This window comes from Schistocerca serialis, chromosome 2, assembly GCF_023864345.2.
Source record: "Schistocerca serialis cubense isolate TAMUIC-IGC-003099 chromosome 2, iqSchSeri2.2, whole genome shotgun sequence".
In the NCBI taxonomy this organism is placed as follows: Eukaryota; Metazoa; Arthropoda; class Insecta; order Orthoptera; family Acrididae; genus Schistocerca; species Schistocerca serialis.
In genome coordinates this window covers 689,799,838-689,814,646 of record NC_064639.1, presented here as the reverse complement: position 1 = coordinate 689,814,646, position 14,809 = coordinate 689,799,838, and positions in this window count along the sequence as shown.

Below are 14,809 nucleotides of genomic sequence, written 5' to 3'. Positions count from 1 at the left end.
TTGATTCTACTGATGGATTGACAAATTATAAAACTATAAGGCTCAACACAAACATAGAGCTATGCAGACAATGCTGTTTACAAATGGTTTACACAAAAATGATCACAAGGAGAACCTATTAGGTTGGTGCACAAGAGTGTTTTTGTTTCGTATGTTGGTATTCCGGTTTCTATGGGTTTATTTATTGATTGTTATTTCTTATTTGTAGTTCACTGTTGCTATTTGAGTTTACATATTGTCATTTTGCCTTCTGAAGATAGTGAGTGGAGCTGTGAATGATAAAAAATGGAGTGCCAAGTGGAGAAATCTAAACATTTTTAACATACAAAGTCTGTTCAAAAAATTCTGGAACTTTGTCCGCAAAATTTTTCCTACGCTGCATTGTCTCCTTCAAAATACTCTCCTCCACAATTGATACACCACTCCGTACTCTGTTTCCATATCCAGAAGCAGTCTTGACATGCCTCTTGCTGGACCGCGCAAAGTGATGTCTGCAAATTTTCTTTAATGTCATCTGTCGTTGCAAATTTTCATCCTTTCAATGGGGTTTTCATCTCTGGAAAGAAATACAGTCTGCAGGGGCCAGGTCTCAAGAATATGGATGATGAGGCAGCACAGTGATTTCGTTTTTTGTGCAATAGTCATGCACCAACAGAGATGAATGTGCACTTGCGTTATCATGATGCAAGAGCCATGAACTGTCTCGCTACATTTCAGGCATTGCAACACATCCCGATAGTGCAATTGATTAACAGTTTGTCCCTATGGCATGAATTCATAATGAATTAATCCTTCAAAGTCAAAGAAAACTATCAGCATCACTTTGACATTTGACCTTAGCAGTAAATTTTCAGAGTGTTCGGAATAAAGTTCCTGAATTTACTGCCCTCCAGGAAGCGTGTGGTGCACAAATTATTCTCAGGACTGAGACCTGGCTGAACCCTGAGATAGGAAGTTCTGAAATATTTAGGAGGGTTGGAACGTATATCGGAAAGACAGATTAGACACCATAGGAGGTGGTGTCTTCATTGCAGTTGACAAAAATATTGTGTCTACTGAGGTTGAAGTAGAGTGTGATTGTGAAGTTGTCTGGACACATTTAACAGGGCTAGGGGAAATAAAGTTAATTGTAGGGTGTTATTACCGGCCACCAGGTTCCACTGTGACAGTTCTAGAATCATTCAAAGGGAGTCTACATTCTGTATCGCAGAAGTACCCAGATCATGCTATATTAGTCGGAGGCGACTTCAACCTACCTAGTATAGACTGGGATGTCTATGGATTCATTACAGGTGGTACAGACAAGCCATCGTGTGAATTACTTTTGAACACGTTATCCGAAAACTGTCTTGAGCAGCTAAATCGACAGCCAACGCGTAATGGAAATATTTTAGATCTGGTAGCCACGAACAGACCAGACCTCATCGATGGTGTCAGTATTGAGACAGGGATTAGTGATCATGATGTTGTCATTACGACTATGTTTACGAAAGTTCAAAAGTCGGTCAAGAAGGCTAGGAGAGTATTCTCACTAGAAAGAGCAGATAAGCAGTTGTTGGCATCCCACTTAGTAAATGAATCGACTTCATTTATTTCCTGTACGATGGACGTGGAAGAATTATGGGCAAATTGTAAATCACGCATTGGACAAGTATGTGCCAAAAAAGTGGGTTACGGATGGAAAAGACCCACCGTGGTTTAACAGCGCAATTCGGAGAATGCTCAGGAAGCAAAGGCAGTTGCACTCGCGGTACAAGAAAGATTGGGAGAATGAGAGCAGGAAAAAGTTAGTGGAGATTCGTGCTGCTGTAAAAAGAGCGATCCGCAAAGCATTCAACCACTACCACCGTCATACCTTAGCAAAAGATCTTGCTGAAAACCCAAGGAAATTCTGGTCTTACGTAAAATCGGTAAGCAGGTCGAAGGCTTCCATCCAGTCACTCGCTGATCAGTCTGGCCTGGCAATGGAAGACAGCAAAACGAAAGCTGAAATTTTAATTTTAGCATTTGAGAAATCTTTCACACAGGAGGATCATACAAACATACCACTGTTTGAGTCTCATACAGATTCCCGTATGGAGGACATAGTGATAGACATCCCTGGGGTTGTGAAGCAGCTGAATGGGTTGAAAATAAATAAATTTCCAGGTCCTGATGGGATTCCAGTTCAGTTTTACAGAGAGTACTCTACTGCATTGGCTCCTTACTTAGCTTGCATTTATCGCGAATCTCTTACGTAAAGTCCCGAGCGACTGGAGAAAAGCGCAGGTGATGCCTGTATATAAGAAGGGCAGAAGGACGGATCCTGAAAATTACAGACCAATATCCTTAACATCGGTTTGTTGCAGGATTCTTGAACATATTCTCAGTTCAAATATAATGAATTTCCTTGAGACAGAGAAGTTGCTGTCCACGCATCAGCACCACTTTAGAAAGCATCTCTCCTCCGAAACGCAACTCGCCCTTTTTTCATATATCTTGCGAACCATGGATGAAGGGTATCAGACAGATGCCATATTCCTTGACTTCCAGAAAGCGTTTGACTCGGTGCCCCACTGCAGACTCCTAACTAAAGTACGAGCATATGGGATTAGTTCCCAAGTATGTGAGTGGCTCGAAGACTTCTTAAGTAATAGAACCCAGTACGTTGTCCTCGTGGTGAGTGTTCATCGGAAGTGAGGGTAACATCTGAAGTGCCCCAGGGAAGTGTGGTAGGTCCGCTGTTGTTTTCTGTCTACATAAATGATCTTTTGGATAGGGTGGATAGCAATGTGCGGCTGTTTGCACATGATGCTGTGGCGTACGGGAAGGTGTCGTCGTTGAGTGACTGTAGGAGGATACAAGATGACTTGGACTGGATTTGTGGCTAGTGTACAGAATGGCAGCTAACTCTAAACATAGATAAATGTAAATTAATGCAGATGAATAGGAAAAAGAACCCTGTAATGTTTGAATACTCCATTAGTAGTGTAGCGCTTGACACAGTCACGTCGATTAAATACTTGGGCGTAGCAATGCAGAGCGATATGAAGTGGGACAAGCATGTAATGGCAGTTGTGGGGAAGGCGGATAGTCGTCTTCGGTTCATTGGTAGAATTTTGGGAAGATGTGGTTCATCTGCAAAGGAGACCACTTTATAAAACACTAATACGACCTATTCTTGAGTACTGCTCGAGTGTTTGGGGTCCCTATCAGGTTGGATTGAGGGAGGCATAGAAGCAATTCAGAGGCGGGCTGCTAGATTTGTTACTGGTAGGTTTGATCATCATGTGAGTGTTACGGAAATGCTTCAGGAACTCGGGTGGGAGTCTCTGGAGGAAAGGAGGCGTTCTTTTTGTGAATCGCTACTGAGGAAATTTAGAGAACCAGCATTTGAGGCTGACTGCAGTACAATTTTATTGCCACCAACTTATATTTCGCGGAAAGACCACAAAGATAAGATAAGAGAGATTAGGGCTCGTACAGAGGCATATAGGCAGTCATTTTTCCCTCGTTCTGTTTGGGAGTGGAACAGGGAGAGAAGATGCTAGTTGTGGTACGAGGTACCCTTCGCCACGCACCGTATGGTGGATTGCGGAGTATGTATGTAGATGTAGATGTAGACCTGACCTACCCTGCTTTTTTTGGTTTTGGAGAACCTTTCCCAATCCATTGTGAAGACTGAACTTTGGTCTCAACATCGTAACCGTAGACACATGTATCACCAGTTATGATTCTCTTAAAGAACATCTCATTCTCATTTCAGTGACCTAAAAGCTCATTATGGATTGTGAAGCAAAGGTCTTTCTGGTCTTGACTCATGAGTTGTGGTACAAACTTGGCGGCAACTCAATGCATTCCAAGATTCCTCGACTTGCGCCATAGGGTGGTGGGGTTTCGGGTTCCGCTGGATAGGTCAGGAGTCCACTACACGCAACATGCGGCTACACGGGTAGCAGGGGTTGTGTGGCGTGGGCTGGGCGGTTTTTTAGGTTAGATGGCCTTGGGCAAGTACAGAAAGAGCAACAGCCTCAACGGGTGCGGGGCAAAGTCAGGACATGCGGGGACCAAGCAGCAATCGGTATTGTAATTGTCAACTGTCGAAGCTGCGTTGGTAAAGTACCGGAACTTCAAGCGCTGATAGAAAGCACCGAAGCTGAAATCGTTATAGGTACAGAAAGCTGGCTTAAGCCAGAGATAAATTCTGCCGAAATTTTTACAAAGGTACAGACGGTGTTTAGAAAGGATAGATTGCATGCAACCGGTGGTGGAGTGTTCGTCGCTGTTAGTAGTAGTTTATCCTGTAAGTGAAGTAGAAGTGGATAGATCCTGTGAATTATTATGGGTGGAGGTTACACTAAACAACCGAACTAGGTTAATAATTGGCTCCTTTTACCGACCTCCCGACTCAGCAGCATTAGTGGCAGAACAACTGAGAGAAAATTTGGAATACATTTCACATAAATTTTCTCAGCATGTTATAGTCTTAGGTGGAGATTTCAATTTACCAGATATAGACTGGGACACTCAGATGTTTAGGACGGGTGGTAGGGACAGAGCATCGAGTGACATTATACTGAGTGCACTATCCGAAAATTACCTCGAGCAATTAAACAGAGAACCGACTCGTGGAGATACCATCTTGGACCTACTGATAACAAACAGACCCGAACTTTTCGATTCTGTATGTACAGAACAGGGAATCAGTGATCATAAGGCCGTTGCAGCATCCCTGAATATAGAAGTTAATAGGAATATAAAAAAAGGGAGGAAGGTTTATCTGTTTAGCAAGAGTAATAGAAGGCAGATTTCAGACTACCTAACAGATCAAAACGAAAATTTCTGTTCCGACACTGACAATGTTGAGTGTTTATGGAAAAATTTCAAGGCAATCGTAAAATGCGTTTTAGACAGGTACATGCCGAGTAAAACTGTGAGGGACGGGAAAAACCCACCGTGGTACAACAACAAAGTTAGGAACCTACTGCGAAAGCAAAGAGAGCTCCACTCCAAGTTTAAACGCAGCCAAAACCTCTCAGACAAACAGAAGCTAAACGATGTCAAAGTTAGCGTAAGGAGGGCTATGCGTGAAGCGTTCATTGAATTCGAAAGTGAAATTCTATGTACCGACTTGACAGAAAATCCTAGGAAGTTCTGGTCTTACGTTAAATCAGTAAGTGGCTCGAAACAGCATATCCAGACACTACGGGATGATGATGGCATTGAAACAGAGGATGACACGCGTAAAGCTGAAATACTAAACACCTTTTTCCAAAGTTGTTTCACAGAGGAAGACCGCACTGCAGTTCCTTCTCTAAATCCTCGCACAAACGAAAAAATGGCTGACATCGAAATAAGTGTCCAAGGAATAGAAAAGCAACTGGAATCACTCAATAGAGGAAAGTCCACTGGACCTAACGGGATACCAATTCGATTCTACACAGAGTACGCGAAAGAACTTGCCCCCCTTCTAACAGCCGTGTACCGCAAGTCTCTAGAGGAACGGAGGGTTCCAAATGATTGGAAAAGAGCACAGATAGTCCCAGTCTTCAAGAAGGGTCGTCGAGCAGATGCGCAAAACTATAGACCTATATCTCTTACGTCGATCTCTTGTAGAATTTTAGAACATGTTTTTTGCTCGCGTATCATGTCATTTCTGGAAACCCAGAATCTACTATGTAGGAATCAACATGGATTCCGGAAACAGTGATCGTGTGAGACCCAACTCGCCTTATTTGTTCATGAGACCCAGAAAATGTTAGATACAGGCTCCCAGGTAGATGCTATTTTTCTTGACTTCCGGAAGGCGTTCGATACAGTTCCGCACTTTCGCCTGATAAACAAAGTAAGAGCCTACGGAATATCAGACCAGCTGTGTGGCTGGATTGAAGAGTTTTTAGCAAACAGAACACAGCATGTTGTTATCAATGGAGAGACGTCTACAGACGTTAAAGTAACCTCTGGCGTGCCACAGGGGAGTGTTATGGGACCATTGCTTTTCACAATATATATAAATGACTTAGTAGATAGTGTCGGAAGTTCCATTCGGCTTTTCGCGGATGATGCTGTAGTATACAGAGAAGTTGCAGCATTAGAAAATTGTAGCGAAATGCAGGAAGATCTGCAGCGGATAGGCACTTGCTGCAGGGTGTGGCAACTGTCCCTTAACATAGACAAATGTAATGTATTGCGAATACATAGAAAGAAGTATCCTTTATTGTATGATTATATGATAGCGGAACAAACACTGGTAGCAGTTACTTCTGTAAAATATCTGGGAGTATGCGTGCGGAACGATTTGAAGTGGAATGATCATATAAAATTAATTGTTGGTAAGGCGGGTACCAGGTTGAGATTCATTGGTAGTCCATCAACAAAGGAGGTGGCTTACAAAACACTCGTTCGACCTATACTTGAGTATTGCTCATCAGTGTGGGATCCGTACCAGATCGGTCTGACGGAGGAGATAGAGAAGATCCAAAGAAGAGCGGCGCGTTTCGTCACAGGGTTATTTGGTAACCGTGATAGCGATACGGAGATGTTTAATAAACTCAAGTGGCAGACTCTGCAAGAGAGGCGCTCTGCATCGCGGTGTAGCTTGCTCGCCAGATTTCGAGAGGGTGCGTTTCTGGATGAGGTATCGAATATATTGCTTCCCCCTACTTATACCTCCCGAGGAGATCACGAATGTAAAATTAGAGAGATTAGAGCACGCACGGAGGCTTTCAGACAGACGTTCTTCCCGCGAACCATACGCGACTGGGACAGGAAAGGGAGGTAATGACAGTGGCACGTAAAGTGCCCTCCGCCACACACCGTTGGGTGGCTTGCGGAGTATCAATGTAGATGTAGATGTAGATGCTGCATCAGGATTCATGACATGACATTACATTACTCTGCAGTCTCTTGGACAGTTAGTCTTTGATTGGCATGCACAATTTCATTGACATTCATGACATGAGTGTCATTGGTACACGTCAAAGGGCATCCTGGATGATGTGTGAACCATTCATAACACCAAGTACAGCTTAAGCATTCATCACTGTAGGCTTCCTGCATCATTTGGTGTTTCTCTGTAAAGGTTTCCTTGAGTTTCACATGAAATTTAATGGAGACACATTGCTGCTGTAACTCTGCCATCTCGAAATTCGCAACCTGTGTGACACAACATTCTATTCAATACAGCACTGAACAATACCTATCAGACATGTAACAATGAAACTTCCAGCAGTCACATATTAAACACAGGCAAGTGCAGTGATGATAACCACATTTTGCTCCAACATACCATTGGAGCAAAATTACGAATTTTCCAGAATTTTCTGAACAGTCCTCATCTTATTCTGTTTGAGTTCAATAGAGGAATCATAGCAGCGGAGGCACCCAGAGACATTTGCACCGTGTATGGGGATAATGTTACTGGACCGACCATGGCAATAAAATAATTTTCTCATTTTAAGGATGACCGTTTTGACATTAGTGACTCTCCACATTCAGGAAGACCTTCAGAGTTTGATGAAAATCACTTAAAAGCATTAACCCACTATAATCCACACCAGAGCACTCTAGCACTGATAAAATGTGATGAACTATAATCACTCCACCATCACGCAACAAAAGCATGCAATGGGAAAGGTTCAAAAATCGGGTGTGCAAGTACTGCATGCTCTAAGTCAAAATCACAAAAATCAGTGGGTGCATCTCTGCTAGCTCGTCATAAATTGGCTTATGAACAACACCAACTATTCCTATCCTGTATCATTACTGAAGACAAGAGATGGTGTCTTCATACTAATATAAGGAAAAGAAAGGAATGGTTGAGCCCAAACAAAGCAGCAATTCCCTGAACAAAGACCTGCACACATCCACGAAAGATTATGTCATGCGTCTGTTGGAATAGTGATGCGGTGTATTACAAATTGCTTCCCTAAGGTGTTACTGCCAGACTAACAAAAATCACTACACAGTATTTAGTGTCCTCAGATTTTCACCTTTTCTGGTCTCTGTTGAACAGAAAATGGACTCTGAACATGACTCAGTGAGTTCTTCACTTCAAAACCACACAATTTCCATAATCATGGAATCGAAAAGTTAGCCCAGCATTGGCAGACTGTTGTAAATAGTGAAGGAGAATATACTATGTATAACTAAAATCCCTGTTAATATAATAGAGGGAAACATTCCACATGGGAAAAAATATATATAAAAACAAAGATGAGGTGACTTACCGAACGAAAGCGCTGGCAGGTCGATAGACACACAAACATACACACAAAATTCTAGCTTTCGCAACCAACGGTTGCCTCATCAGGAAAGAGAGAAGGAGAGGGAAAGACGAAAGGATGTGGGTTTTAAGGGAGAGGGTAAGGAGTCATTCCAATCCTGGGAGCGGAAAGACTTACCTTAGGGGGAAAAAAGGACAGGTATACACTCGCACACACACACATATCCATCCACACATACAGACACAAGCAGACATATAGTTCTGTAACTGGAGATCTGGAATGAAAAAAGGCGAAAAGGTGTTGGTTACAGCTGGGCTATGTTGGACTTGGGTTGGTAGACAATGATGTGCACAAAGGTTAGGTGGTTGTGTTGCCGCCAAAACACGTTAAAGGACGGAGAAATTCGGGAAAATTTCGAAAAAACTGCGTGTAGTATATTAAAAGGAGTGGTTTTGTGGTGGCAGATTATGAAAATGAGGCTAACAATTGTCTGACGAAGAAATAATGACGTTAAAACCTGTGGGAAGCGGCTAAAAATTATAAGTGATGTGGGAAAAACGGAAATGGAAATAAAGCGAGTGTTATTAGAACTGGCCGAAATGGTTGTTTAAAAGGTGAAAGGAACTGTTTGTGAACTAGAAACGGTGGATATTATAGCGGCGGTAGTGCTGAAAGCGGCAAAAAAATTTTTTGGTTATGGTTTGGAAGTGGGTTACGTATTATTGAGTATATATAGGCGGGATAAAATAGTATAGCAGATTACGGTAAAAAGGAGAAGGTGAATACAAAGTGAAACTACTGGCAAAAACAGAAAGAGGAAAATAAGACGACAGAAAAGATTTCGAAATGCAACAGTGACAATAACAAACGTAATTGTTGGATTCAAATTAATGATATCAATATAATAGAGGGAAACATTCCACGTGGGAAAAAATATATATAAAAACAAAGATGAGGTGAATTACCGAACGAAAGCGCTGGCAGGTCGATAGACACACAAACAAACACAAACATACACACAAAATTCTAGCTTTCGCAACCAACGGTTGCCTCATCAGGAAAGAGGGAAGGAGAGGGAAAGACGAAAGGATGTGGGTTTTAAGGGAGAGGGTAAGGAGTCATTCCAATCCCGGGAGCGGAAAGACTTACCTTAGGGGGAAAAAAGGGCAGGTATACACTTGTGCACACACACACACATATCCATCCACACATACAGACAAGCAGCTTGTGTCTGTATGTGTGGATGGATATATGTGTGTGTGTGCGAGTGTATACCTGTCCTTTTTTCCCCCTAAGGTAAGTCTTTCCGCTCCCGGGATTCGAATGACTCCTTACCCTCTCCCTTAAAACCCACATCCTTTCGTCTTTCCCTCTTTCCTGATGAGGCAACCGTTGGTTGCGAAAGCTAGAATTTTGTGTGTATGTTTGTGTTTGTTTGTGTGTCTAAAATCCCTGTTACATGTATATGTTGTGTTTATTAAACTTATGGAAAAACACTACACAAACACTACACCAACCCAATATCTCTTGTCACATTCCATGTGAAAAGACATTTCAATTTAATGAAAATCTTGGAGGGCTGTCAAATTTTAAAGCAAGGATGGGCTGGTTAAAAAATATGGCTTTTCTGAGCTTCAAATACAAGGGGAAAAACTGTTTGCTGATTCTTTCAAAATCAAACTAAGGAACCTATTGAGTGGAGAAGAGAATGCTCTTGAAAACATTTACAATGCTGACAAAGCTGGACCTATTTTATTGCAAAGCTTTGCCAAAAAAAATCTTGCTTCACACCATGAATTCTTGCACCTCGTCCTAAAATAAGCAAGGAATGTTTTACTGGTTTAGCTGGTGGGAATGCTACTGGTAGCAGCCAACTGGCTATGATCATCATTGGTAAATGTAAGAAACCATGCTATTTCAAACATATAAATATACCTGCAATGCCTCTTGTTTATACCTCACAAAAGTGCACCTGAGTGGACAGTATAATTTTTAAGGAATGGTTTATTGAAGTTTTTGTACCCTTTGTAGGTTAAAAAACAGCAAAAGGGAGAAAAAACACTGTGCCTTGCCAAAGCACCAACTCATCCATCATGTCATATCTCAAACAGAAAGGATGAGTTCATAAAAGCAATGTTCCTTCCACATAACATAACCTCCTTGTCATAGCCCATGGATCAAGGCATTATTAAGACTTTTAAATGGAACTACAAAAACTAATTGTTATGTAAGTTATTGTAAGAAAGAGAAGAGGAGGGAGAAGAACGTCTGTTAATAAATTATGAGAATACCGATTTGAAAGACGTCCTACATAAAATTTTCTGTACGGCGGAAAGTTCTCAAAGTCTAACTGAAAATGACAAACAGAATGATAGGTCCAGAAATCTCAGTATGCAAAAAGAAGTCAGTTCCTGTGAATGTGATAAAGTTAAATAAAAATAAAAAAATGGATAAATGTCGATGATGCAGGTCTAGGGCACCAGATCCTGCAGGATAGTGAAATTCTAAAACTCATTACTGATAAAGAAGATGCCACCAGCATCCCATCAACTAGTGGTGCGGAAAATGAAGATGAAAACATACCAAGCCACTCCTGAACCATTTACGTGTTTGCATACAGCCTTACAATAGTTTGAAGCTCGAGGGGAAATAACCCAGTGAGATGCAAGCAGCAATCTGGAGGGGTGGTTGGGAAGAGAGATGGACGCTGTCTGGTGGAGTGTGTAGGGACAAGACTGCCAACAGGCACAGTGTCAGGATGTTGTGGGGCAGGGAGGTGGGGAAAAAGGAAAAAAAAGGAGAGCAGTGTGGAAAGACAGGTGGATGTGTTGGTAGAGGGCTGCAAATAAGCAGTGTGGGAGATGAGAATGGGGAGGGGATTGTAGGACAGAGGGGCTGCACTGTTGGGTGGTGGATGTAGAGACATTATGTAACTGTAGGTTGGGACCAGATAATTACGGAGTGGAGAATGTGTTGTAAGGATAACTCCCATTTGAAAAGCTTGTGGCTTGGGTAGTGAAGCAGCCATTGAAATCAAGTGTGGTATGTTCAGCTGCATGTTGTGCCACAGGGTGACCTACTTTGCTCTTGGCCACTTTTTGGCAGTAGCCATTCATCCTGGTGGACAGCTGGCTGGTAGTCATACCAATATAAAAAGCTGTGCAATGATTGCAGCAGAGCCGGTAAATGACATGGCTGCTTTCACAGGTGGCCCAGCCCCTAATATGGTAGGATAAACCTGTGACAGGACTGGAATAGGAAATGCTGGGTGGGCGGATTGGGTAGATTTTGCACCTGGGTCTTCTACAGGGGTATGATCCTTGTGGCAAAGGGCTGGGATTGGGAGTGGATAGGGATATCTGTAGAGGTTGGGTGGGCAACAGAACACCATTTTAGGAGGGGTGGGAAGTATTGTCTGATGTGATAGAAGAAGAAACAGGAGTCGATTTAAAAGAGATAGGGGATCCAGTATTAGAATCGGAATTTAAAAGAGCTTTGGAGGACTTACGGTCAAATAAGGCAGAAGGGATAGATAACATTCCATCAGAATTGGGGGAAGTGGCAACAAAACGACTATTCACGTTGGTGTGTAGAATATATGAGTCTGGCGACATACCATCTGACTTTCGGAAAAGCATCATCCACACAATTCCAAAGACGGAAAGAGCTGACAAGTGCGAGAATTATCGCACAATCAGCTTAACAGCTCATGCATCGAAGCTGCTTACAAGAATAATATACAGAAGAATGGAAAAGAAAATTGAGAATGCGCTAGGTGACGATCAGTTTGGCTTTAGGAAAAGTAAACGGACGAGAGAGGCAATTCTGACGTTACGGCTAATAATGGAAGCAAGGCTAAAGAAAAATCAAGACACTTTCATAGGATTTGTCGACCTGGAAAAAGCGTTCGACAATATAAAATGGTGCAAACTGTTCGAGATTCTGAAAAAAGCATGGGTAAGCTATAGGGAGAGACGGGTCATATACAATATGTACAACAACCAAGAGGGAATAATAAGAGTGGACGATCAAGAACGAAGTGCTCGTATTAAGAAGGGTGTAAGACAAGGCTGTAGCCTTTCGCCCCTACTCTTCAATCTGTACATCGAGGAAGCAATGATGGAAATAAAAGAAATGTTCAGGAGTGGAATTAAAATACAAGGTGAAAGGATATCAATGATACGATTCACTGATGACATTGCTATCCTGAGTGAAAGTGAAGAAGAGTTAAATGATCTGCTGAACGGAATGAACAGTCTAATGAGTACACAGTATGGTTTGAGAGTAAATTGGAGAAAGATGAAGGTAATGAGAAGTAGTAGAAATGAGAACAGCGAGAAACTTAACATCAGGATTGATGGTCACGAAGTCAATGAAGTTAAGGAATTCTGCTACCTAGGCAGTAAAATAACCAATGACGGACGGAGCAAGGAGGACATCAAAAGCAGACTCGCTATGGTAAAAAAGGCATTTCTGGCCAAGAGAAGTCTACTAATGTCAAATACCGGCCTTAATTTGAGGAAGAAATTTCTGAGGATGTATGTCTGGAGTACAGCATTGTATGGTAGTGAAACAAGGACTGTGGGAAAACCGGAACAGAAGAGAATCGAAGCATTGGAGATGTGGTGCTATAGACGAATGTTGAAAATTAGGTGGACTGATAAGGTAAGGAATGAGGAGGTTCTACGCAGAATCGGAGAGGAAAGGAATATGTGGAAAACACTGATAAGGAGAAGGGACAGGATGATAGGACATCTGCTAAGACATGGGGGAATGCCTTCCATGGTACTAGAGGGAGCTGTAGAGGGCAAAAACTGTAGAGGAAGACAGAGATTGGAATACGCCAAGCAAATAATTGAGGACGTAGTATCTCGGGCAGGATTTCCCTCATTTGAGGGCATCATGACAAGTAATCAAAGCCCTGGTGAAGGAGGTAGTACTGGGTGATGAAGGGGACATAGCTTTGTGGCTGACTTTTTGGGGGTTGTGGGAGGATTGGGGCTGTGAGGGGAAATGGCATGGTGGATTTGTTTGCAGACTACACGTGAGGCATAGTGCCTGTCTGTGACGGCCTCAGTGAGACCCTCAGTATACTGGGCAAGGGAGTTTTTGTCACTCCAGATACGCCGCCCCCTGGTAGCCAGGCTATAAGGGAGCGATTTTTTGGTGTGAAAGGAATTACAGCTGTCAAAATGCAGGTACTACTGGTGGTTGGTGTGTTTAATGTGGACAGAGGTACAGATGGAATCATCAGAGAGTAGGTGGTCAACATCTAGGAAGGTGGCACGCTGGGTAGAGGAGGACTAAGTGAAGTGGACTGGAGAGAAGGTGTTGAGGTGGTGAAGGAACGAAGATTGTGAGTCTTGGGCCTGGATCCAGATCATGAAGATATCATCAATGAACCTGAATCAGACTGTGGGTTTGGTGTTTCACGAGGCTAAGAAGAGATATATGAAGAACAAGGTAGTGAGTTTGGAGTCTGAAGGAAGTTGGGAAAAGTAGTGTTCAAAAGCAGTAAGACCATGGGCATGAGAAATGTTGGTGTATAGGGAGATGGTATCAACAGTGACAAGTAGGGATCCAGGAGGTAAAGTGGTGGGGATGGTGTAGAGTCAGTGAAGGAAGTGTTTGGTGTCTTTGGCATGGGAGGCTAGATTACGGACAACTGGTTGGAGGTTGTGGTCAATGAGAGTCGAAATTCTTTCAGTACAGGCACAATAATCAGCCACAATGGGATGTCTAGGATCCTTGGTTTGTGGATCTTGGGGAGCATTTTGATGGTGAGTGTGCGAGGTGTCAGGGATTGGAGATTGTGTTGGACTTCTGGGATGGGATCACTCTGGCAGAGTTTATAGATGGAGGCATCAGATAATTGGTGGAGGCCTTCTGCCAGGTAGACACTATGAGTCATAACAACAGAGGCGGAACTTTTGTATGCAGGTAGGATGATTAGGTCAGGATTTGTTTTGAGGTTGTATAGGGCTGTTCTTTCTTCTACTGAAGGTTTGGTGTTCTGAGGAAGGGACCTGGGGAAGGATGGTGAGGCTAAGATAGAGGTAAGGAATTTCTGGAAGGTGACCAACAGGTGGTTAGGTGGGGGGGGGGGGGGGGTCATGGTTGGATGGTGGTGCAAACTGGAAGAGGCAGGGTTCAATGTTGGAATTGGGGTGGTTTTCGTTGGAGGAATTGGTGGCAAATAGCTTGCATCACAGGGATCGGGAAGAGGGGAGTAGGTCTTTGACAAGTCCAGCACAGTTAAACTGGGGTCGACGGCTAAAGGAGCTAAAGGTGAGGCCTTTGGATGGGATTGAAACTTCAGTGGGGCTGAAGGCTTTGGTGGAAATGTTAACAATGTTTTGGCTCTGGATTTGGTGGAGGGTTAATAGGGAATTTTGGAGATATGGCAAGTTAAAAAGGTCAGCCAGGCAGGGTTTACCTGCTATGAGGGGTGGATGGGGAGGAACACTGTGGGTACGGTAGGGGTTGGGATAGTGGTGGCCCAATGCGGCAGTAGGATGTCAGCAGGTTGGATAGTTTATGGAGGTGCTGCCTGGAATACTCCTCCAGCTGCTGGAGAGCAAGTGGTTCCATTTGAGATATGTGAT